Source organism: Bos indicus x Bos taurus, chromosome 7, assembly GCF_003369695.1.
Source record: "Bos indicus x Bos taurus breed Angus x Brahman F1 hybrid chromosome 7, Bos_hybrid_MaternalHap_v2.0, whole genome shotgun sequence".
In the NCBI taxonomy this organism is placed as follows: Eukaryota; Metazoa; Chordata; class Mammalia; order Artiodactyla; family Bovidae; genus Bos; species Bos indicus x Bos taurus.
This window is the reverse complement of record NC_040082.1, coordinates 31,646,450-31,670,123: the sequence shown is the minus strand read 5'-3', so window position 1 is coordinate 31,670,123 and position 23,674 is coordinate 31,646,450. Positions and strand designations below refer to the sequence as shown.

The window sequence follows — 23,674 nt, the reverse complement described above, 5'->3', positions numbered from 1 at the left end:
TTTTTAAAATACGGTTGTTGTTTTTGTTATTGTTGAGTTTTAAGAGTTCTTTGTATATTTTGGATAATAGTGTGTCGCATTTTTCAGATTCAGATGTGTCTTTTGCAAATACCTTCTTTCAGTCTGTGACTTCTCCTATCATTCTCTTTACATTTCTTTCATAGAGCAGAATTTTTTAAAAAATTTTAATCAAGTCCAGGTTATCAGTTATCTATTTCATGAATCATACTTTTGGTGTTGTATATAAAAATTCCCACCCATATCCAGGGTCATCTAGGGTCATCTAGTTTTACTGTCTGTTACCTTCTAGGAATTTTATAGTTCTGTGTTTTACCTTTAGATCTGATTACCTTGACTTAATCTTTGAAGGGAGTAAGACCTGAGTTTAGATGTATTTTTTTGTATACCATATGCAGTTGTTCTACCAATTGTTGAAGAGACTGCCTTTGCTCCCTTGTATAGCCTTTTGCCTTTATTAAAGTTTAATTGACTATATTTATGGGTCTATTTCTGAGTTTTCTATCCCACCTCATAGCTTTATTTGTTCTTTCACAATAATACAGTGTCTTGATTACTATAACTTAATAATAAGATTTTGCTTGTGATTACATTGACTCTATATATAAAATTGAGAACTGACCTCATGATAAGGCCGACTCTTCTATTCATAAACAGAATATCTCTTCATTTAGTTCTTCTTTGATATCTTTTATCAGAGCTTTGCACTTTTCCTCAGATACTTATTTAATGCTAAGTAATATATTTATTAATATGCATAGAATTGTGTTTTCAATTTCAAATTTCATTTATTAATTGATGGTATATAGTAAAATGATTAACTTTTGTATGTTAACCTCTATTCTGCAAACTGGTTATAATTGCTTATTAGCTCCAGAACATTTTTTTTGTTGATTCTTTTGGGTTTCCTACATAGATGATCATGTCATTTACAAACAAAGACTATGTTATATTTTCTTTTCTAATCTGTGTAACTTTCATTTCCTTATCTTGCCTTAATTCATTATCTAAGACTTATAGCTAAAAAGCAATAATGAGAAGGGACACCATTATTTTTTCCCTAATCTTAATGGTAATGCTTCAAGTTTCTCGTCATTAAGACGGATATTAGCTGTATTTTTTTAAAAATGTGTTCTTTATTAAGTTGAAGAAAATATCCTCTATTCTTAGTTTTGTGAGGATTTTTTTTTTTTTTTTTAATCATGAATGGGTGTTGCAGTTTGTCAGGCTTTTTCTGAACTTATTGATATGATCATGTGATTTTTCTTCTTTAACCTTTTGGTGTGATGGATTACATTAGCTGATTTCTGAGTATTGAATCAGCCATGTATACATGGGATGAATCCCATTCTATCATGTACTGTAATTCTTTTTCTACATTTTGGATTCAGTTTGTCAATATTTTTTGGATATTTTTGCGTCTATATTCATGAGTGATACTGGCTTGTAATTTTCTTGTAATGACTTTGTATTAGGGCAGTGTTGGCCTCACAGAATGAGTTATAAAGTATTTTCTCTGCTTATATCTCTGGAAGATATTGTAGAGAACTAGATAGAACTAGTATAATTTCTTCCAAAATGTTTGATAGAACTCACCAGCGATTCCATTAGGACCGAGTTTGTGTGTGTGTGTGTGTGTGAAGATTATTAATTAAGGACTATTTCTTTAATAGATATAAACTTATCCAGATTGCCTATTTAATCGTGTGTGAGTTCTGACAGATTGTGTCTTTGAAGGGATTGGCCCATTTCATCTGTGTCGTCAAATTAGGGGCATAGTGTTGTTCATAATATTTATTATTAATCTTTTAGTGTCCATGGAATCTGTACAGTGTCCTCATTTTCATTTCTGATGTTTGTAATTTGTGTCTTCTCTCTCTGTTTCTTAGTTGGCCTGGCTAAAATCTCATTGATCTTGATTGTTTCAAAGAACAAGTTTTGGTTTAGTTGATTTTTCTCTATTGATTTCCTGTTTTCATTATCATTGATTTCTGCTAATTTTTGTCATTTATTTTTGTCTACTTATAATTTTATTTGCTCTTATTTTTATAATTTTATAAGGTGGAAACTTATTGATTTGGGATCTTTCTTCTTTCCTAATATATAAATTCAGTGCTATAAATTTTATTTTAAGCTTTGTTTTAGCTGTATCCTATGTATTTTGATAAGTTGTATTTTCATTTTCATTTAATTCAAAATATTTTAAAAGTTCTCTTGAGATTTCTTCTTTGACCATGTGTTACTTAGAAGTGTGTTATTTAATCTACATGTGTTTTAGGATTTTCCAACTATCTTTCTGTTACTGCTTTCAAGTTTAATTCCATTGTTTTAAAGGAGACATTTTATTTTTTATATATATTTTTAAATTTGTTATGGTATGACCCTGAATGGGTCTATCTTGGTGAATGTTCCATGAGAGCTTGAAAATAGGTGTAATCTGCTGTTGATGATGGAAGTGGTCTGTAGATGTCAGTTATATCCAATTGGTTGACAGTATTGTTTAGTTTAACTGTATCCTTAGTGATGTCCTGCCTGGTGGCTTTGATCTGTCGATTTCTCATAGAAGAATGTTAATGCCTCCAATCGTAATAGTGAATTAATCTATTTCTCCTTATAGCTCTAACCATTTTTAGTATAACAGATTTTAATGCTGTTTTGTTCTACATTACACAAGAAGGATTGTTATATACTCATGGAGTTTTGATTCTTTTATTATTATGCAATACCCTTATTATCCCTGATAAGTTCCTTGCTCTAAAGTTTCCTCTCCTTCTCAGTCTGAAATTAATATAGCTATTCTACTTTCTTTTGGTTAGCTAATTATCATAGTATATCTTTCCACATCTTTACTTTTAATGTATATGTTATAAAGACTGTATAGTTGGGTCTTATTTTTTTATCTACTCTGAGCATTTCTGTTTTGTAATTTATGTATTTTGACCATTGACTTTTAAAGTAATTATTAAAAGTCAGATTGATATTTACTATATTTTTACTCTTCTCTGTTGTACTTTTTCTTTATTTCTATTTTTGTGTTCTGTTTTTTTTATAATTTTAGCTGATAATTTATATGGTTCTATTTTCTATCCTTTGTTAATATATTAATTGTGCTTTTTTATTGGTTGCCCTGAGTTTACAGTATATATTTAGAATATCCAAGTTTAGATTCATATAATACTATATCATTCATGGGTATTATGAGAACTTTATAACAAAATATCCCTAATTCCTCCATCCAGTTTCTTGTATCATTGCTATTATTCATTCACTTATATATATTTCACTAATATATAAGCTTACCTAAGGTATTTACATACCTGCATACACAAAAGCAACCTAATCAAATCAGTTCGGTTCAGTCACTCAGTCATGTCCAACTCTTTGCAACCTCATGGACTGGAGCACGCCAGGCTTGCCTGTCCATCACCAACTCTTAGAGCTTGCTCAGACTCATTTTCATCAAGTCAGTGAGGCCATCTAACCATTGCATCCTCTGTCATCTTCTTCTGCCTTGAATCTTTCCCAGCATCAGGGTCTTTTCCAGTAAGTCAGTTTTTCACATCAGGTAGCCAAAGTATTGGAGCTTCAGCTTTAGCATCAGTCATTCCAATGAATATTCAGGAATGATTTCTTTTCGGATTGACTGGTTTGGTCTCCTTGCAGTCCAAGGGACTCTCAAGAGTCTTCTCCAACACCACAGTTCACACACATTAATTCTTCGGCATTCAGCTTTCTTTATAGACCAACTCTCACATCCATACATGACCACTGGAAAAACCATAGCTTTGACAAGATGTACTTTTGTCAGCAAAGTAATGTCTCTGCTTTTTAATATGCTGTCTAGGTTGGTCATAGCTATGCTTCCAAGGAGAAAGCGTCTTTTAATTTCATGGCTGCAGTCATCATCTGCAGTAATTTTGGAGCCCAAGAAAATAAAGTCTGTCACTGTTTCCACTATTTCTCCATCTATTTGCCATGGAGTGATGGGACTGGATGCCATGATCTTCGTATTTTGAATGTTGAGTTTTAAACCAGGTTTTTTCACTCTCCTTTTTCACTTTCAAGAAGCTCTTTAGTTCCTCTTCACTTTCTGCTATAAGGGTGGTATCATCTGCATATCTGAGGTTTTTGATATTTCTCCCAGCAATCTTGATTCCAGCTTGTGCCTCATTCAGCCCGGCATTTTGCATGATGTACTCTGTATAGAAGTTAAATAAGCTGGGTGACAAAATACAGCCTTGATGTACTCCTTTCCCAATTTGGAACCAATCTGTTGTTCCATGTACAGTTCTAACTGTTGCTTCTTGACCTGCATACAGGTTTTCAGGAGGCAGGTCAGGTGGTCTGGTATTCCCATGTTTTTAAGAATTTTCCACAATTTGCTGTGATCCACACAGTCAAAGGCTTTGGCATAGTCAATGAAGCAGAAATAGATGAGTGCCAAAGAGTTGATAATCAAATACATTCTTGTTATTATTATACTGAACAAATTGTTCTTAGATTAATTAAGAAAAATAAAGTTCTATTTTAATTTTATTTATTCATTCTTTTGTCCTCTTTTTAATGTAGATCTAAGATTTTAACCTATATCATTTTCATTCTCTCTGAAAAAGTTTAACATTTTCTTTCAAGCTAGGTCTACTGGCAACATACTCTCTGCATTTTACTTGTCTATTAAGGTCTTTATTTCTCTTACACTTTTGAAGGTCAATTTTGCAGGGCATAGAACTCTAGGTTGGTAGGGTTTTTTCCTCCAAAAACATTGAGTATTTCACTCTTTTCTCTCCATACTTGCATGATTTCTGCAGAGAATTTAAATATAATTCTTATTTTGCCTCTGTGTGTGTTTCTTTTTCCTCTGGCTACTTTCAAGACATTTTATATTTGTTTCCTAAAATTTGAACATATGTTAATTTTAGTTTCTTAGGTGTTTATTCTGATGTTCTCTGCTTTTGCTGGTTCTGTGGTTTGTTATTGACATTAATTTTTAGGAAATTCTGAGTTATTGTTGCTTTAAGTATTGTTTTTGTTCCCTTCTTTCTTCCTTCTTTGTTACTCTTATTACTCATATGTTATACTTTTGTAGTTGCCTCACCTTTCTTAAATATTTTTTTATTTTTTCCCAGAACTTTTTTTCTCTTTCTTATCAGTATAGAAGTTTCTACTGACATATCCTTTTGTTTAAAGATTCTTTCCTTGGTCTTGTGCAGTCCACTAGTCAGCCTATCAAAAGCATTCTTCGTTTATATTAATGATTTTGATTTAACATTTCCTCTTGATTCTTTCTCAGAATTTCCATTTCTCTACTTAGATTATCCATCTATTCTTGCATGCTGTCCACATTCTGCATTAGAACCCTCAGTCTATTATTCATAGTGTAAAAAATATTATATTCCAATAATTCTAATATTCCTGCTATTTCTGACTCTTGTTCTGATACTTCTTAAGTCCTTTCAAACTATGTTTCTTGCCTTTTTAGTATAACTTTAATTTTTGTTGTTATTGTTGTTGAAAGGCAGACATCCAGTATCGGGTAGAAGAAATTGTGATAAATAGATCTTCAGTAGTGTGGGGGTAAGATGTGGATGGAGTAAGTGTTCTATAGTCTTTTCATGAGGTCTTAATAAACTTGATTGTGAACTTTACCAGTGCTTTCACCTGCTTAGGTGGAACAGGGTGGAGGAGAGGACTGAAGTTGTCTCTTTTCTTTCCCCTCATGAAAGCCTGAGAGGGTATGATTTGGGTATTTCTCTTCCTCTACATGAAAGGCTATAGAGAACTAGAATTGGGCATTTCCCTTTCCACAGATGGGTTAGTCTCTGACGAATCCCTGACAACCTAAGCTCTGGTAATATAATTTCCCATGAGATCAGACCTTGTTAAGAAGTATAGAATGCTCTAGCCTATTTAATAAGGATTTCTTTTCCTCTCCCTTGCCAGAAGCACAGGCAACTTTTTCTACTATATTCTCTGTGAGAACCTAATAGAACTTCTTTTTAAAAATTTATTTATTTTTTAATTGGAGGATAATTGCTTTACAATGTCATATTGGTTTCTTCCATATATTAACATGAATCAGCCGTAGGTATATATGTGTTCCCTCCTTCTTGAACCTCCCTCCCACTTCTCACCCCAGCCCATCCCTCTTGGTTGTCACAGAGCACCAGGTTGAGCTGTCTACATCATACAGCAAATTTCCACTGGCTATATATTTTACATATAGTAATATATATGTTTCAGTGCTACTCTTTGAATTCACACAAGTTTGGGAGAATCACTATGACTAGGTGTCCCTAGAGTTTTTAACTCTTAGACTTGTCCAGATTGAGCCTCCAGCAATTTGTTAATTATAGTTCAAATCTTCTTACCCTGGCACTGATTCCCATGGAGTTTTCTTATTGTGGATTTCTGCTCTGGTAATTTGTGATTCTCTGTATCTATCTGTCTCTAATTTTTGAGGGCGGTGGTTTGCCTTTGATGTCACTTCTCTGTCACATCAAACAAGAGTTATGATTTTTCAGTTTGTTCAGCTTTTTACTTCTTCAAACAGAGTGGCAACATCTGAGTAACTTACATGCAATATAGGAACCAGAATTTGAGAGTTTGTTTTTAATTTTTGTTGAATCTTTCACTGTTTGAGTCTCTACCTCTATCTGTGTTCTTAAAAAATGACAGCACCATTTTGGTTAAAACAGTTTACCTTCAGAATTTCATAAGACTTCCCAGTCATCAAAAGAATCTTTAATCGTGAATTAATGAAAACAACAAAACAAGAACAGAAGACTAGATTACAATAATCATTTGAGCTCCCTATTTGAATCATGATTGTTTCTTTTAGAAAAACATGATAGGAATTCTTGACCTTGAGATATATTTGTAGATAGACGATAAGATATTTGTTATTTGAGAGTAGAGGCTTGGATATTTAATAGACATTCTACAAATGTATTCTCCAAATACTTGTTGTTCACTAGCTGATTGATTAATATAATCTATACTAAATGTCTGAGATAAATATTGCAGTGGTACAATATATGATGATGTTTATGAATTCTGATAATGAAAACGTATCAAAAGTAACAAAGTCTTAAATAATTATCATTATTACAGGTATTCTCTCCCTTAAAAAGTACAGAATGTCACCTTTTTCCTAAAACATTTCAATCTTTGTAGTCCTACAGTTCTCAAGCTGGGCTAAGGCAACTGTATGAACTTTAGTTTTTTCACTTGGGACCTATGAGATATTGAAAACATTTAAAGACAGCAACGTCTGCCTAAACTAATATTGTTAAGTTGTTTGGGCTTAATTGCTTAATAACTGAAACTATTATATAATTATTTTCCCTAAGGGCATCCTGAAAATATTACTGAGACCCTAAGGGTGCCATGAACTGAGAATGTTTGGGGACCTCTGATAAAACCCATGGTCAAAACATGAGTGTATGGTGACAGTAGGGACAAAAAAGGAATACAATATGAGTATATGGCATACATGACAAAAGTTAAGACTGAAATTCACAAATCATTAAAACATATAAAGTGATATGAAAATAAATATATGAATCTCACTTAACAGAGTAATAATACTAATTTGCAATATAAGTAGTAATTCCTGATATGTTGGTTTCCAAAGGTACGATTTGTGTCAGCTCTTTAGAATTTTTAGAATTCATAGTATAATTGACTCTTGAACAGTGAGAGCATTAGTAGCACTAATCCTCTGCATAGTGGGGAATATGTATATAAGTTTATAGTGGGCCTTCCAAATCTGTGCTATACGTCTGTTGATTCAACCAACTGCAAATTGTTTAGCACTGTAGTATGTATTTATTGGAAAAATTCTGCATATATGTGAAACCGCACAGTCCAAACCCATTTGTTCAGGTGTCAAGGGTGTATATCGGCCAATAGAGAGGACATTAACAAGGGTAATTATGTGCCTACCTAACACCTATATTGGAGAAGGCAATGGCACCCCACTCCAGTACTCTTGCCTGGAAAATCCCATGGATGGAGGAGCCTGGTAGGCTATAGTCCATGCGGTCACAAAGAGTCAGACATGACTGAGCGGCTTCCCTTTCACTTTTCACTTTCATGCATTGGAGAAGGAAATGGCAAGCCACTCCAGTGTTCTTGCCTGGAGAATCCCAGGGACGGGGGAGCCTGGCGGGCTTCTGTCTACGGGGTCGCACAGAGTTGGACACGACTGAAGCGACTTAGCAGCAGCAGCAGCAGCAGCAACACCTATATAAACCTACTTATCTCATTGCATATTTAATGCCAATTACAACAGTACTAGGCTATATCACCTGTTTATTTGCCAAATGTTCCTACTGTTCTGTGGACAGGACACAGAGTAAAAGATCCTACTTTGTGGTGATTTTTCTGAACAGTGTCCATATACACATACATACATACATATTATATAGAAGACTTCCCTGAGGGCTCAGACAGTAAAAGCGTCTGCCTACAATGCAGGAGACCCGGGTTTGAGCCCTGGGTCAGGCAGATCCCCTGGAGAAGGAGATAGCAACCAGTACTCTTGGCTGGAAAATCCCATGGATGGAGGAGCCTGGTAGGCTACAGTCCATGGGGTCGCAAAGAGTTAGATACGACTGAGCGACTTCACTTTCACTTTCACATACATATATCACACACCAGGGAATTCATAATTGAAGGGGAAACACCATTTTGTGATTTGTGATTATCAATTCACACATGAGATTTGATAATCATTGAATGATAGTTAAGGATAGTTAGTTAATGCTTCGAGTTTTTTTTTTTTTTTTTTTTTAATAATAAATATTTTGATATGGGCTTCCCTGGTGGCTCAGTGGTAAAAAATCTGCCTGCCAAGTCAGGAGATGTGGGTTTGATCCCTGGGCCAGGAAGATCCCCCACAGAAGGAAATGGCAACCCACTCCAATATTCTTGTCTGGGAAATCCAATGGACAGAAGAGCCTGGCAGGCTGCAGTACAGGGGGTCACAAAGGACTTAGACATGACTTAACAGCTAAACAACAAAATTTTGGTATATTTTTGTCAGATACTTAGAAAATTCTAAAATATGTTACATACCACAGTTTTTATATACACACCTTGGTCCTGATTTTTGTTTAGAATTCTTCGATCACCTTTGTCTTGGAATGAAAGTCAACCAATCTTGTTCCCCTCAAAAATAAGTTGACATGGAAATATAGTGTCCAGTTAACATAGCAACATGAGCTGTCAATATATACATAATTTAAACTTTTAGAGTACTCCCACTAAAACTCAGTAAAAAATTAATTTTAGTGATGTGTTTTATTAACCTTATATCTAAACTATACTTATATAGTTTAACTAAACTAAACTTATACTATCAACATGGAGCAAATAAAAATTATTCACAAGATATTTTATGTTGCTTTCTTGGGGAAGGAAATGGCAACCCATTCCAGTGTTCTTGCCTGGAGAATCCCAGGGACGGGGGAGCCTGGTGGGCTGTCATCTCTGGGGTCGCACAGAGTCGGACATGACTAAAGCGACTTAGCAGCAACTTAGCAGCATGTTGCTTTCTTACTGAGTCTTTAAAATGTTGTGTGTACTTTTTATATTCAATGCACTTCACTTTGGACTGGCCACATTTTAAATACTTATTGGCTGCCTTATGGGACAACACAGTTACAGACTACAGTAGGAGCACCTGTTGTCGCTTATTAAAAATTCAGATTCCTGACTCTTACAAGACACTTACTAAATCAAAAGCTCTGAGGAGTCTAGTGATCCGAAACTTAGAAAATTTTGCAGCTGATTCTTCTGCATGTTAACTTTTAAAAACTATTTTACTTCTAAGTGTGGTAAATCATTAATTCCCTACCATCTGTACTTCTCTCTCACTTTGTCTTTCTGTCTCCCTGTCACACACACACATATACACCCAGTACTATTAATCTAAATTTGTTACTATCTTCCCGGAAGAGGGAGTAAATTCTCTATCTTTTGTTTCCTCTCCCCATTTTCAGAATTTGAAATTTTTCTATAAAAACAAGTGAATTATTTCTGCCAGTAAATATATTTCAAAAAATAAATACATGCATAAGTAGTGTTAGCATTTATTTCCTCATTGACTGGAATAAAAAGATAGTGTGCTAACATACAAGAACCATGCCATACATATGTTTTCCACACTGATAAGAAAAGTCAAGTAATGTGACACTTTACAAATAAAAGGAATTCTAACAACTTAAGCTGAAGAATTGATGCTTTTGAACTGTGGTGTTGGAGAAGACTCTTGAGAGTCCCTTGGACTGCAAGGAGATCCAACCAGTCCATTCTAAAGATCAGTCCTGGGGGTGTCCTTTGGAAGGAATGATACTAAAGCTGAAACTCCAGTACTTTGGCCACCTCATGCGAAGAGTTGACTCATTGGAAAAGACCCTGATGCTGGAAGGGATTAGGGGCAGGAGGAGAAGGGGATGACAGAGGATGAGATGGCTGGATGGCATCACCGACTCAATGGACGTGAGTCTGAGTGAACTCCAGGAGTTGGCGATGGACAGGGAGGCCTGGCGTGCTCCGATTCATGGGGTCTCAAAGAGTCGGACACGACTGAGTGACTGAACTGAACTGAACTGAAGATCTTAAGACAGTTTAAATAACTTAATACTTTGTGAGTCTATTTCATATTTTCAAAATGTGAATTCTATATTTTTGATATAAGAATGCATGGTAGTCATTAAATAACTTCATTGAACTGATTTTATATTTTAATTCCAAAGAATTCAATTATGAGAGAACAGGCATCATAGCACAGCACTGGCAAAGAACCTGGGTTTTGGGATCAGATAATTCTAGATCGAGATCCAGCTCTATGATGTGTCCTTGGATAATATGTTTACTCTTTCTGTGCTTTAGGTGTTCTCATTTGTAAAATAAGAATGATGAGTGCTCTAAGAACATAGGTATGATTGAAACAATGAATGAGATAAGAAACAGTACTTAATATGGCATGGTTCTTATATGTTAGCACAACATCTTTTTATTCTAGTCAATGAGGAAATAAAACCTAACACTACTTATGCATATATTTAATTTTTTTGAAATATATTTGCTGGCAGAAATAATTCACTTGTTTTTATAGAAAGATTTCAAATTCTGAAAATGTTATGCCAGAGCAAAATTTTGCCCGTGTTCCGCTGCCACTGATCTAGAAGTTGGGCAATTCTCTTCTATTCACTTGGTGGCTTCTCAGCGGGATTTACAAAGAATACAGATAGCAGGCACAATTTATTAGACTTTCCCCTTTTTTAGTTAAAGCATTTTTAGTCAATTTTGTGCTTAAGGGTTGAGAAAACATTACTCAGTACTTCCTAAGTAAGTTCAGTGCACTCAGGGAATTGGTCAGGATGGCCATAACATTTTTTCCTCACAGAGATCATTGATTATCACATCCCCACAAGTGATGAATGGCAATGAAAGTGAAAGAAAGGAATAAAAATATTAATATCTCAAAAGAATCATGCAATTCCTTTTCTAGAGGCAGGTGACTTTTTACACACCTCCTGTTGGTGAAGCAAATACGAACCGAATTCTTGTGTTAAATGTGTTTACTTCTGCACCAAAAACAGTAATACAGACAGTGTGTTTCAATTAAAAGGAACCCTGGAGCAAAAATGTGTTACAGTCAGGGGTAGAAGCAGAGTGTATCATTATCTAGTAGGTACAGCAGTCAAGATAATGAACAGCTAAGAAGACTGGACAATGGTAGGTGAAGGATGACTTGTCATGGAACTGTCAATAGAATCTGAGCTCCTATTCCATTAGAAGCTGCCATCCAATTGCGGGGATGTGCTGAGCTATTGGAGGAAAAAAAAAGCTAAAATAAAAGTGGCCTGATAGTACTTAGTAATTTTAAGACTGATTTAATATTTTGCCACTATTACCAAAAACCTTAAATCAGTGATTTCAGTGTTTAATTCCTCTGATTCTGAGTTGATGGTCTGTTACCATCCTCTACTGCCTTGACCTTTAAATAAAAGTCCTCAAGAATTTTTCTTTTTAGGGGTTTTGTTGTTCATCTTCATTAGCGTAAGATTTGAATAAGGTTTGGAATTTTGTCTTTGCTGAGGGGCATTAGGATACTTTCTAAGTTATAATGAGAGATGGATTGAAGATGTACCGGGTTTGCATAAACATGGATTGCTACTGAACTGAATCCAAGTGTCAGCATCCCTAGTCAGTAAAAGCCAGGTAACAGATAAGCCAAAAGAATCAGAAAAAAAAAAATAAATAAAAGAATAAGGTTGGGTTTCAAATGAAAAATTCATTAATGCTGTAAATCCAGGAAGACATACTTTAAAAAAAAATCTAGTCAGGTGATAGAAGGAATCAGAGAACAGTAAATGTAAGTATTTTGGATTCATTAATTCATTCATTCAACATGTATTGGATACCCATTTCATGCCAGGGTTGTTTTAGGTCCTGGGGGGTAGGCAGGGGTGTGTATGTGCTCAGTCACATCTGACTCTTTGCAACCCCATGGACTGTAGCCCACCGGGCTTCTCTGTCCATGGGATTATCCAAGCAGGAATACTGGAGTAGGTTGTCATGTTCTGCTCCAGAGGACTCTCCCGGGGGAAGATGACAACCCACTCCAGTATTCTTGCCTGGATACATGTCCGGCATTGGCAGGTAGGTTCTTTACCACTAGCACTACCTGGGAATGCCAAGCACTCTTAGTAGAGAGGTAAGATATGGATAAACACATGAACACAATCATTTCACATTGCAGTGAATGAGATGAGGAAAATAGAACAGAGTAATATGGGGGAGTGACAGGGGCTCCAGCATAGCTGCTCAATAACAGCCTCACTGGAGATAAAGGATTTTCAATCCAGAGGGAGAGGAAGCTGGTAGAAGGGAGATCTAAATGGATTCAAGTCTAAACAGAGGAAGGATGTAAGAAGAAGCTGCAGTCTTTTCAGCTTTCTCTGTAGTGCTTAAATTCAACCGGCTTCCCTGAAACACTCAGAGCCCCCCTAAGCACAGATGTTGAGATCATTCTGGTAAGTCTAGTAGTTTCTTCCTTCCCAAATCTAGAAATCTCCAGATTGATAGACACATTGTAAATTGCTGGAAAGTCGCTCAGGGCTTTTTCACTCACTTTAGTTCTTGTGTAGGAATCTCTGTCCTTATAATATTAGGCAGTCTGCTTTATGTCCCTAGAGCCATCCGTTGACACTCCAGAGATGAAATCTTGCATCTTACAGATTCTAAGTATACAGAGTGCCCAGTGCCAGGCACAGAGTAGATACTCTAAATATTTTCTGCATAAAAGAGAGGTGGGATGGCGAGGGAGATGGGAGAGGGGTTCAGGAAGGAGGAGACATATATATACCTGTGGCTGATTCATGTTGATGTATGGCAGAAACCAACACAATATTGTAAAGTGATTATCCTCCAATTAAAAAAAAAATGTTTTTTAAGAAATAATGGGAAGGAACACCTCAAAAAGTCAAGCTGTTAAATCATATTCTCATAAATTGTTACCGAATATATACTTGCAAGAGTTGTCAAGGTCTAGGGTCAATTTCAAAAGAGCAAGGGCATTTTAAAATCCCTGGGTCTTACCTTTAGAGACTCTTATTCACCAGTCCATTCTGAAGGAGATCAGCCCTGGGATTTCTTTGGAAGGAATAATGCTAATGGCCACCTCATGCAAAGAGTTGACTCATTGGAAAAGACTCTGATGCTGGGAGGGATTGGGGGCAGGAGGAGAAGGGGATGACAGAGGATGAGATGGCTGGATGGCATCACTGACTCGATGGATGTGAGTCTGGTTGAACTCCAGGAGTTGGTGATGGACAGGGAGGCCTGGCGTGCTGCGATTCATGGGGTGGCAAAGAGTCGGACACGACTGAGCGACTGAAATGAACTGAACTGAACTGATTCAGTGGATCTGAAATGATATCTGTCTATCTGATTTTCTTTATTTCTTTTTTTTTTTAAGTTCTCTAGTTGAGTCTAATTGGTAAGCAGTTTTGTGAGTGCTGTCAGATTTAGGGAGGGAGACAGGGGAGAAACAAAGATTTACTTTCCAAAGCTTCCTTGACTTGCTTTTGTATTAAGTGGTATATTTACATGGGAGGCAACAGTCAAGATAATCCTTATTGTGTTTAAGAATATAGCAGATAAAGGTAAATTTCATTGTTTCAGTTCAAAATTCTGAAGCCAAAAAGGGCAAGATATAGGTCTTCTGTTTTGAAATATGTGCAAAATCTGCCTGTCTGTCCCAGCCACCCCCGCCCCCACCCTAGTTATTTTAATAGCCAGAAAATTCCACACACTGAAGCATATTTAATAGTGTCGATCTTCACATACTGAAAGCTTTGGATAGTTAGAATTTGAGATTAGAATTCAACTTTTTCCCCCTATTAAGTGCCAGCCGGGCGAGTTGCATTAATGACTGTGGTTATGTTTGAATGTAAATGGGGGACATCTGGCGATTTCAGGAGATCAAACGTTGGGAGTCTGCATGATGACTCTCATCTGTTTGTCACCCAGCAGGTGTAATGGATGGCAGGCATGTGGGCTCTCTGCCCAAGTTAATGTACAGGCCTAATCTATTGAGGGGAGAGGTTTCCCTTTGCAGTTTTAAAGCGTCACAGCTCAGGATAGGTGTGGGCACGGTATGGGGAGAGGGCAGATGGGGTGGCTGTTTTCCACTGCACCACTTCTTTAGTAAAATAGCCGCTTTCTAGCCTACAGGCATTTCCCTTGTCCCGTTTCAACAAACTTCCACAGCCCAATTTGTTATTCAAAAATTTATGGAAAATGTATGTTAAAGTGAAAAGGGTACATTGTGCAGAAAAGGGAAGCAGCTTGTAAGCATATCATTACGTGTGAGCCATGGGGCCCACAGATGGCTCTTCTCCTCAGAAACGAGAGTGGTGCCAAAAGCTAAACTCTAAATACATTTAAATCACATATCTTTACTTAAAAATGGAGTATTTTGGACGGAAAAGCAGATGATATTTAAGTACACAAGTGGTATTCTTTTGTTCCTCATATAATAGAGCCCTTTACAAAAGTCGTTGCCTTCTAAGTGTGCAGTAAGCCTTTGATTCCCCAAATTCGCCAGAGGATTTAGTGGCAGTGCACGGCTCAGTTCTTAATAGGATTAACCATTGAGGTAGCACCTTGCTAGGAGAACAACTCTTCAAGCCTCCTTACAGTTACTGAAAAATTAAAGGATTTATTTTGATGACTGTGTTCAATGCTAGCAGCAAACCTTTGTTTTACAGATTAGAAATAGTAACAAAAAATTATCATGGCATACGGGCTTCTTATTTTGATTGAAAATAAATTTAGTTCGTAGATTGTGCCAATCTTTAATTAATTAGGGGGAGGGGAGCCAAAGAGATGAAGGCATTTATTTGCTACTTAATATGATGACTTTTGGGAATACATATATTTTAATATAGTAATCCTGCTGATTTCCTGTTTGGGATGTGGTTATATTTATTCTTTTTGGAGAATTTATATTTTAAAGGGTACAGTTCATGTTGGTGAGATGAAAATTGTAAATAACCAGTTCATTTTTATTTCTTCTTCTGGAAGAGTGGCGTTGTTTCCACTAGCACCTTATACGATGTTTTAACTCTGAAATTAGTGGCGACTGGATATCCTTCATTTTCATTGATACTGTTAGATCTGAGAGCAGTGTGATTAAAATAGGTATTATTTGTATTAAAACATTTAGAACACAACATTTTAATACTCTAACAGCTTCATCTGTCTGGTGATTGTACTTTTAGACAATCTTAAAGTACAATTATATCTATATGACATTTAGAATATGGGATCTTTAATTTTCAAAATATTGCAAAGACTTCTCATTTCCACATTTCTCTACCTCCTTTTCCCTCTCTTATTCTGAAATATTGAACACAGAGTAAATCCCTTCCAATTGTAAAAGGCCTGTAGTGAGTTGATATATATGTGTGTGTGAGAGAAAATACCTGTATGTGTGTGTGTGTGTGTGTTGTGTATACCCATGTGTGAGTAGTGTGACTGAATGAGAGAAAAACATGAATTACTTAAAAAAAAAATGATTTCATTATTTTCAGCAAAGTATAAATAAAGCATAGCAATGGCTGATAATGTGTTGATAAATAGAAGTCCATTGGAAGCTATTCTTAATGGAAAGATATGAATTGATTGTGATTTTTAGTAAATTGATCATTTCAAACTGAGTGCAGTTGAAACAAATTTAAAGATGCTTCAGGAGTTTTTGTTCACAGACTGGCTAGCTGTATTGATTCTGTTAATTTTTGTGAAGAATTTCCTACTCTGTCTTTTCTGTGAAATATCATTATAGACCATCCCTGGTCAGTATTCATGTATTTGGAAACCAAATCCCTTATAAAGGAAATTCCCTAAGCTTTTTCCTTCAGCTTATTTTGTAGTTTTACAGCGTTTGGCGGAATGCTGTGGCTATTTGTATTCAATAGTTATTTTGTATTCTGGGTCAGGCTCTCACCAAGGATGACTGTGTGTTGATGTTAAGTGTTAGGTGGTTGGCTCACTTGATAACTTGTTCCCTGCTCACTTGAATAACCCACCCTGGGTAGGGAGAATGCAGGGCACTGCATGAGCAGAAAGATGTTCAGCTGTCTCCATGTCAGGAAATTAATATGATGAACAAGTAGGTAACCCATTGAGGGTGATAGTTGAGGGGATCAGATTAACAGATTACATAGTTTGCTCTAGGACAAGAGTTCTATCTGTTGATAACTTTCCAGTGAAACCACCTGAGTGATCTGGGACATCAGTTAAAAAGAGATGGCTACCATTCATGAAGGTCAAACTCTTTTTCTGATTTCAAAAGCATTCTTATATCAAGGGTTAGTTGTCCATCAATCCTTACTTAAAAATAAATGAGGATAATTTTATATATCTATTTTTATGTTTCAGTGCAAATCTAATGCTTCAGAATGTTTCAGTGTATATCAACTCTAAGCAATGTCTTCTGTCAAGTTTTTATTTTTTCTAAAAGATTTCAAAGTTTCTATGAAGGACCCATGTACATTCCTTCATGTAAAGGAAATCGTCATCAGGGGATTCACAGGGACCTATAGGTTTCTGCTTGAACCTTGTCTTTAAACTTGTCTTTAAACACAATATATTGCATCCTAAAGCTATTCAGAAAATAAAAACATTCTTATATATGATCAAGACCTCTTTTGATTGTATTCTGGGCCTCCATAAGAATGCTATTTCATATACTTTAGCAAAAGCAAATGAACCTCAACTATCTATGAATTAATTATAATTAGTGCCTGATTTAATGTTTTTCTTTTGCTGTTCCTTTTATATGTATCCCTCTGAAACAAACATTATTCTAGGCTGCAATACACAATTATTAGTTTAAGTTGAAGTGATTCTGTATAAAATTGGCCTCATATTTATTCATTCAAAAAATGAGCAGGGAGAAAGTGAATATTTTATAAAACTCCAATAATGTATCTATCAAAAAACCCTTAAGCAAACTAAAATCTGACCCTTTCAAAATTGCTTAATGAATTGGTATTTCACGGGGTATCTTTTCAAACTTCTGTCGATTTTTTTTTCCCTTTTATTGAAGCCTTTGAGCAGAAGCTTTGGATCACAGATTCTGCATTTGAGAGTTGAAAATATGATTTTGTTTTGATTGTGATTTGATTGGTGTATCTCTACACACAAACCAATATATATGCACCAAACCCAATACAATAGAAAGCACATATTCTGAGTAAAATTTTGCTAGTATTTAACAGGTTATTGTGGAAACCTCTGTGTAGGAGAGAAGATGATTTAAATTAATTGAAATGTTATCCTAAAGCATGAACATTTCAAAGATTCCACATGGGGAGAAAAGGAGACTTTTTTGGTCAGAAGTGGTTTGGAAGGGAATAAATCACATTATAAAAAATAGATATTATTCTAAGTGTACCGTGTTGTTATTATGTGTGATATTGGTCAGAGCCACCAGCGACTGTGCTTTGTTAATTAACCTCTAACATATACTTGATAATTCTGTAATCTATTTGCCACAACCTTAAGGTCCCTAGGGAGGCTTCAGGGATTTCCGGATGTTTTGAAATGTTTTCTTGGGCTCTCTCCTCTTCAGATCCAACTTAGTTAGCTTGGGGATATCAATGAATTTCAAATAGCATTTGTGATGAGGCCTCTCTCTTACTCCACTGTACAAATTTGTCATTAAAAGCAAATAAAATATGATCTTACCCACCCCCAGCACCACAGAGTGGCCTAACAACCCCCTCATGATAAGAGAAGCAAGATGTATTATGACTGTATTAGAGACTTCTTTATACAAAGCAGTGTTATGTTTTAGGTTATTCACATTTAATAGCTTTGCTATTTATGTGACTTTTGATGTGTCCTTCTGATGCATATGACTAAATGGCAGGATTTCAGGGGGTGGCTTGCATCTCACACTTTAATCCACCTTTTCCTCTGTGTCTGACACAGGTCCTTAAACAGCCTTAGTGCCTGACAATAACTGTGCACATGTGAATACAAAGACCAGATTTCCTTGTTAACTACTGTCATCTAGGGAAGGACTGTCCAATAGAAGTATAATGCAAACCCCATATGTTATTTTTAGTGCTCCAATAGGCACAGTAAAAGTAGTTAAAAGAAGCTGGTGAAATTAATTAAGTTAGTATATTTTATTTAACTCAAAATATCCAATGTTATCTTTTAAATGTGTAACCAATATAAAAATTTATTGAGTTAGTTTATATTTTTATACTAAATCTGTGAAGTCACATGTGTTTTCCATTTACATTACATGTCCTCGCAGACTAACCACATTTTAAGTGTTTAATAGCCAATAAATAGCCATAAGTGGCTGTTGGACAGCATAGATCTAGAACTTGATATAATATCTGATACATAATCTATTATGTATTTGTCAAATGATTGAGTAAATGGTACTAATTGACTGGTTCTAGTATATCCAGATCAATTAATAATTTACTACCTTATAAAATTATTTCATTGCAGGTCTAAATTCCTCTGGATTAGAATATTCATTTTTTGAATAAGGCTACAGTTTCTAAATATTTACGTGAATTGTAGGGTGCAAACGGCTTGAGTATTCTGGATTTCATTCATTTGAACACATCATTTCATTTTCTTCTGCCATGTGGAAGGAAATTCATATGCTCATATTTTTATGTCTATGAAATCTTTATTTTTATTCATTAGAAAGAAGTCAATTAATTTGCATTTACTAATCTTGCATTCTTCATGTTGTAATATCATTCTTTTCATATCTCAAGGGAAAATTGTTCATATTTCTTTTAAGCCTATAAACTTAATTTCCATTAAGGGAACTAGTAGTTTCAATGAAGATAACAACATCCTGCAAGTTTTACTCCTATTGTTTGGCCTTTTATAGGTTTGTCTGTATAATTTAATTTTATAGCATTTGTGTAAAATAGGTAGTCTGGTATTTGTTTAATTTTTCTGATATGCTTAGTGGCAGAAAAGTCTATCTGAAAGATGCAAATTGAGACATTCCTAAATTACTCCCCAAATGTCAACAATATTTAATTAATTTAAGTTGCTCATTTTATAATACTTTTAACAAGAGTATTTAGATTTCTCAAATTTCCTATATACATTAAATGAAAAGTTAAAATATTTTGATTGAATCAACAGTGGACCCAGATTAACTACCATCAGTAACCTAGAAAATGCATTTCTAAAAACTATTTGTTATAATAAATAGATGGATGGCATAGTTCTATTTATGCACATTTTTTTTTATATCCCATGTGTATTTATTTATAGAGAGAAGTCTGGAAGGGTGCTCACTAACATGTAAGCAGCTATTATCACTGTCTAATATGCTTTAGAATGACTTTAAATGTCTTTGTTTTTATTTTACTGTACCTTCTTTTTTACAATTGTACTATAAAAGAATATTCAAAAGTAAATTTGAATATTATTTCATTGTAGTTGCATAAATTCCCATATATAAAATCTAATAGAAACTTATATTTTAGAAAAAAATATAAAGTTTGGGTTGAGTCAGTTGTATTATAATTTAATTAATAAGATCTTTAATTGAAATCTATAGGTATATTATCTAACATATCAATGCAGATGGAAATCTAATAAATAACATTTGGTAAATATATTGCCATACTTAAAGGCAATATTTATTTCTAAATATTTGCTAAGTGAAATATACTGATCAAAAAGTCATTTCCATTTTTCCATTTGACAAATATATTCATGATGCATATAATAAAATATGAGGTAAATTTGATACTTCAGAAACCAGTATTTTATATAATTCTAATTCACTAATAAAAAAATAATAGCTAGCATTTACTCTGTATAGTTAATAAGAGAATTATCATTTTAATCTTTGTAAAAACCCTATTAGTTAGATATTGCTATTATTCCTCTTTTACCCAGAAGGAGTCTAAGGGACATAGGCCTTCTAAATTTGTCTTGGAATCCATGGCTGTTGTGTTTTTGTCATATGCTAAACACAAACAGTTTAACTGTAGAGCGTAGTGATTTACTAATCATTGTGCTGTATCAAATGTAGTATGTACACTGACCATGCTTGTTTTTATTTTACATTCAGGCAATGGGCTTTCAAATTTATAATTAACATGACCTGAAATAACAAAACTAGTAACATATCTCTTGCCTAAAATTAACAAATGTCTCATAGTAATTTTTGAAAGAAATTGGTAATCTAGCTGAAAAAAATATTTGATTCAAGTACAGGGTTATCTGCAGGTTCAAAGATGGAAGTCAGTGACATGCCCAAGGCTGTACAGTTAGTCGATGGGAAGATGGACAAGCTCCATATGTTTCTACTGTTGAGGCCTACTTTTATGGTTTGGTACTATTTCTAAATATAAAATTAATTTTTAGAGTCCACGCATTAGTGAATCTTCAAAATATTCTTGCGATTTTATTTAGTAATAAAATTGTTAAATTGTGGCTCTTATTAGCATTAAAAACTAATATTCAAGAGAGATTAAAGGATCAGAACTGCACAAGTGAGTAAACAGATTTGATTATAAGGACACCTAATTATTACAAGGTAGGATATAATTAAGTGCTAAAGTTGTGCGATATAAAGACAATAAAGGCTGCAGAGTTTCTAAAGAGGAAATCAAAGAACCATATTGCTTTGCTGGGCTCTGATTGCCAGGTTGAAAACCGGAAAAAAAATAAAACCGAACAAAATTGAAGCAAGTTGACACAAGGTCTTATCATTCTGTCTGGTCCTGTCAATTTGTCTTTTAAAGACACATAGTCTTGATCAGACAATTCTACATCTGTCATTTCCTTATAATCAGATGACCAATGTACAAGATAAAACAGCAGAGCAAGACAAGCAGAAACTGTGATGAATGTGTGTTGTATGCCTACTGTGTTCCAGAAACATTTTGTTTCCTTATTTCTCAATTTTGAGTCATAGGAGTTTTGATCCCACTTTACAGATAAGTAGATTGAAGCTCAGAGGGTCTAAGGAACCTTGTATGAGCTTGTGCTTGTTAGCGATAGACAGTTCAAACATGTCAGTCGTGGTTTAAATTTTTTACCCTCCCCTTCTCTGTGGCAAGCCCTCTTCCTATCTGGAAGATCAGGAAGCTAACACCTGTTCTTTATTCCATACAACCAGGAGCCTTTGTGGAGGGTCAGAAGGCTTTTCAGAGTGGTTAGGAAAGATAGAGCCATCAGTGTGAAAACACCACTTGCCCTTGGGAGGAGGGTGATCAGGAGTGTAGTACCCAACTGTGGCTACATCCGAGCACTGGAGATGCGGTCAGCCAGACCAGCCGCTCTCCTGCTCTCCAGGCTGCCTGGGAAATGCTGATGGGTGGTGGTGGTGGTGGTGGCAGGGTGCTCCTTTTGACATGGAGTGATCTGGAATGAGAATGACTAAAACAGAGCTGGGAAGTCAAAAGCATTGGTTTTCAACTATTGCTTCTCTCTGTTTGTGGATCTCTTTTCATGTTTGGGTTATTTGTGAAATCCCTTTGCAAACTTAAGAAATCTCCCTGCATCTCCGCCAGTGCCCCAATTCCACTGCCAGGAGAGAAGGGAACCTAAATGTAGAGCGAATGTCTTCTGCGAATTTAGTCGATTTGTGGACTTTTTTTTTTTTTAAAGGGGCAGAGGTATGTGCGTGAATTTTTAAAAAGATTTCCTAATTGTTGGGAAATGAGCACAAAATCTTCCTTGATGATTTTGAACCTGTGGCCTCAGCGTGGTGATAACAACTATGACGGCGATCACAGATGACAAGTGTGGTAGTGACACCGTGTGAAAGGCACTGAACTAAGTGCTCTAGTGGATTTTTATCTTAATCTTCACAACATTTCTGTGAAATAAGTGCTGCTGTACCTTAGTTTCTATTTAAGGAAAGCTTAGCTTATTTGTCCAAAGCAAGTTGTGTTGGAGTCAGGGGACGTCCCGTCTCCTGTTTGCCTGTGGTGCCAACTAGCAAGTATTTGATTGCAAAAGCTGGCAAAATAATGCTTAAATTGTATGGATGAACAAATGGTACATTTTAAGATGAAACAAATCATTTGTAAATGTGAAGAGCAGCCTTAAAAGCTGTATATTCCTAGAAAGATGCTTTTAAACTGTTCTCCCATTCTAATACTGTGCATTTCAGTGTATATATAATATGCAGCATCACATTTGAAGGATAACAAATCGGTACACTATTGTATCTTAATGAGAATGGTGTGCCATAGTCAAAATACGTGAACTAAGTAGTATGTTTTATACCATATTTTACATTCTTCTGTTGAAAGATATTTGAAAGGGTAAGGTGTGCAATTAAACAAATTTAGCTCCTGATTCCAACTTGCCTATATTTTGAAGATATATGGTGTTTATTTGCATTTTTATTCTTTTTTTGTTTTATGTGCTCATTTAAATCTTATCTCTTTTCTTCTTCTTTTTTTTTTTAGCAGTTACATCCAGCTGTTTATTGCCTAAGCATTCTGGGGCTTGCTTCATCACTTGGCTTTGCTGTGGAGCACTCCTGTAGAGCTTACTGAATTGCATATTGAAGATCCACCCATTTGGTGAGTGGAATCATAGCTACAATTTTATGTTTTGCTCTGCTCAAGTTGTGTTTGCATTGTTGACCAAAGTGCTTTCATATAGAGAGCAAAATAGGGCTTTTCCAGCTCTGTGTAAGAAAGCTGGCTTTTCTTTTTTTTTTTTTTACTTTTTTTTTCTTTTTCCCTTATGGACAAAAGTAATTTGTACTGTCATTTTCTCTCTCTGAAATCAGCAATTCTCTCTCCTTCCCAACCCAAGAGAATGACCTTACCATTCTTCAGTCATGCATCTGTTTCTTATCTACCTGAATGGACCTCTCCCCAGCTCTCAAGTTCTCATTCCCTGACCTCTAAGAATAATTTGGCCATCACACTTTTGGTATTCGCTATGTACACTTGGAAATAAAACGTGGTGGTTGTGATTAGCTGGCTCACATAGTATCACATTCTCATGTATAAAGACCTTTTGGATGGAAAAACTTGGCCCCCTTTATCAGAACTGTTTAACATTGTTAATCTGTGCAGGCAGAAAGAGAAAAGGGAGCTGGAAAATCTTT

The 23,674-nt window shown here is 35.3% G+C and overlaps 1 protein-coding gene across 7 annotated transcripts in view; it reads left to right on the top strand.

Moving 5' to 3' along the window:
• Nucleotides 1–23,674, top strand: part of TENM2 (teneurin transmembrane protein 2) — a 1,394,962-nt gene that overhangs the window by 83,799 nt on the left and 1,287,489 nt on the right. For all 7 annotated transcript variants that reach the window (XM_027545724.1, XM_027545731.1, XM_027545730.1 and 4 more), the window contains exon 2: nt 23,022–23,138. The gene's annotated coding sequence lies outside the window, so the exon portion shown is untranslated. The remainder of the gene's footprint in view (nt 1–23,021; nt 23,139–23,674) is intronic.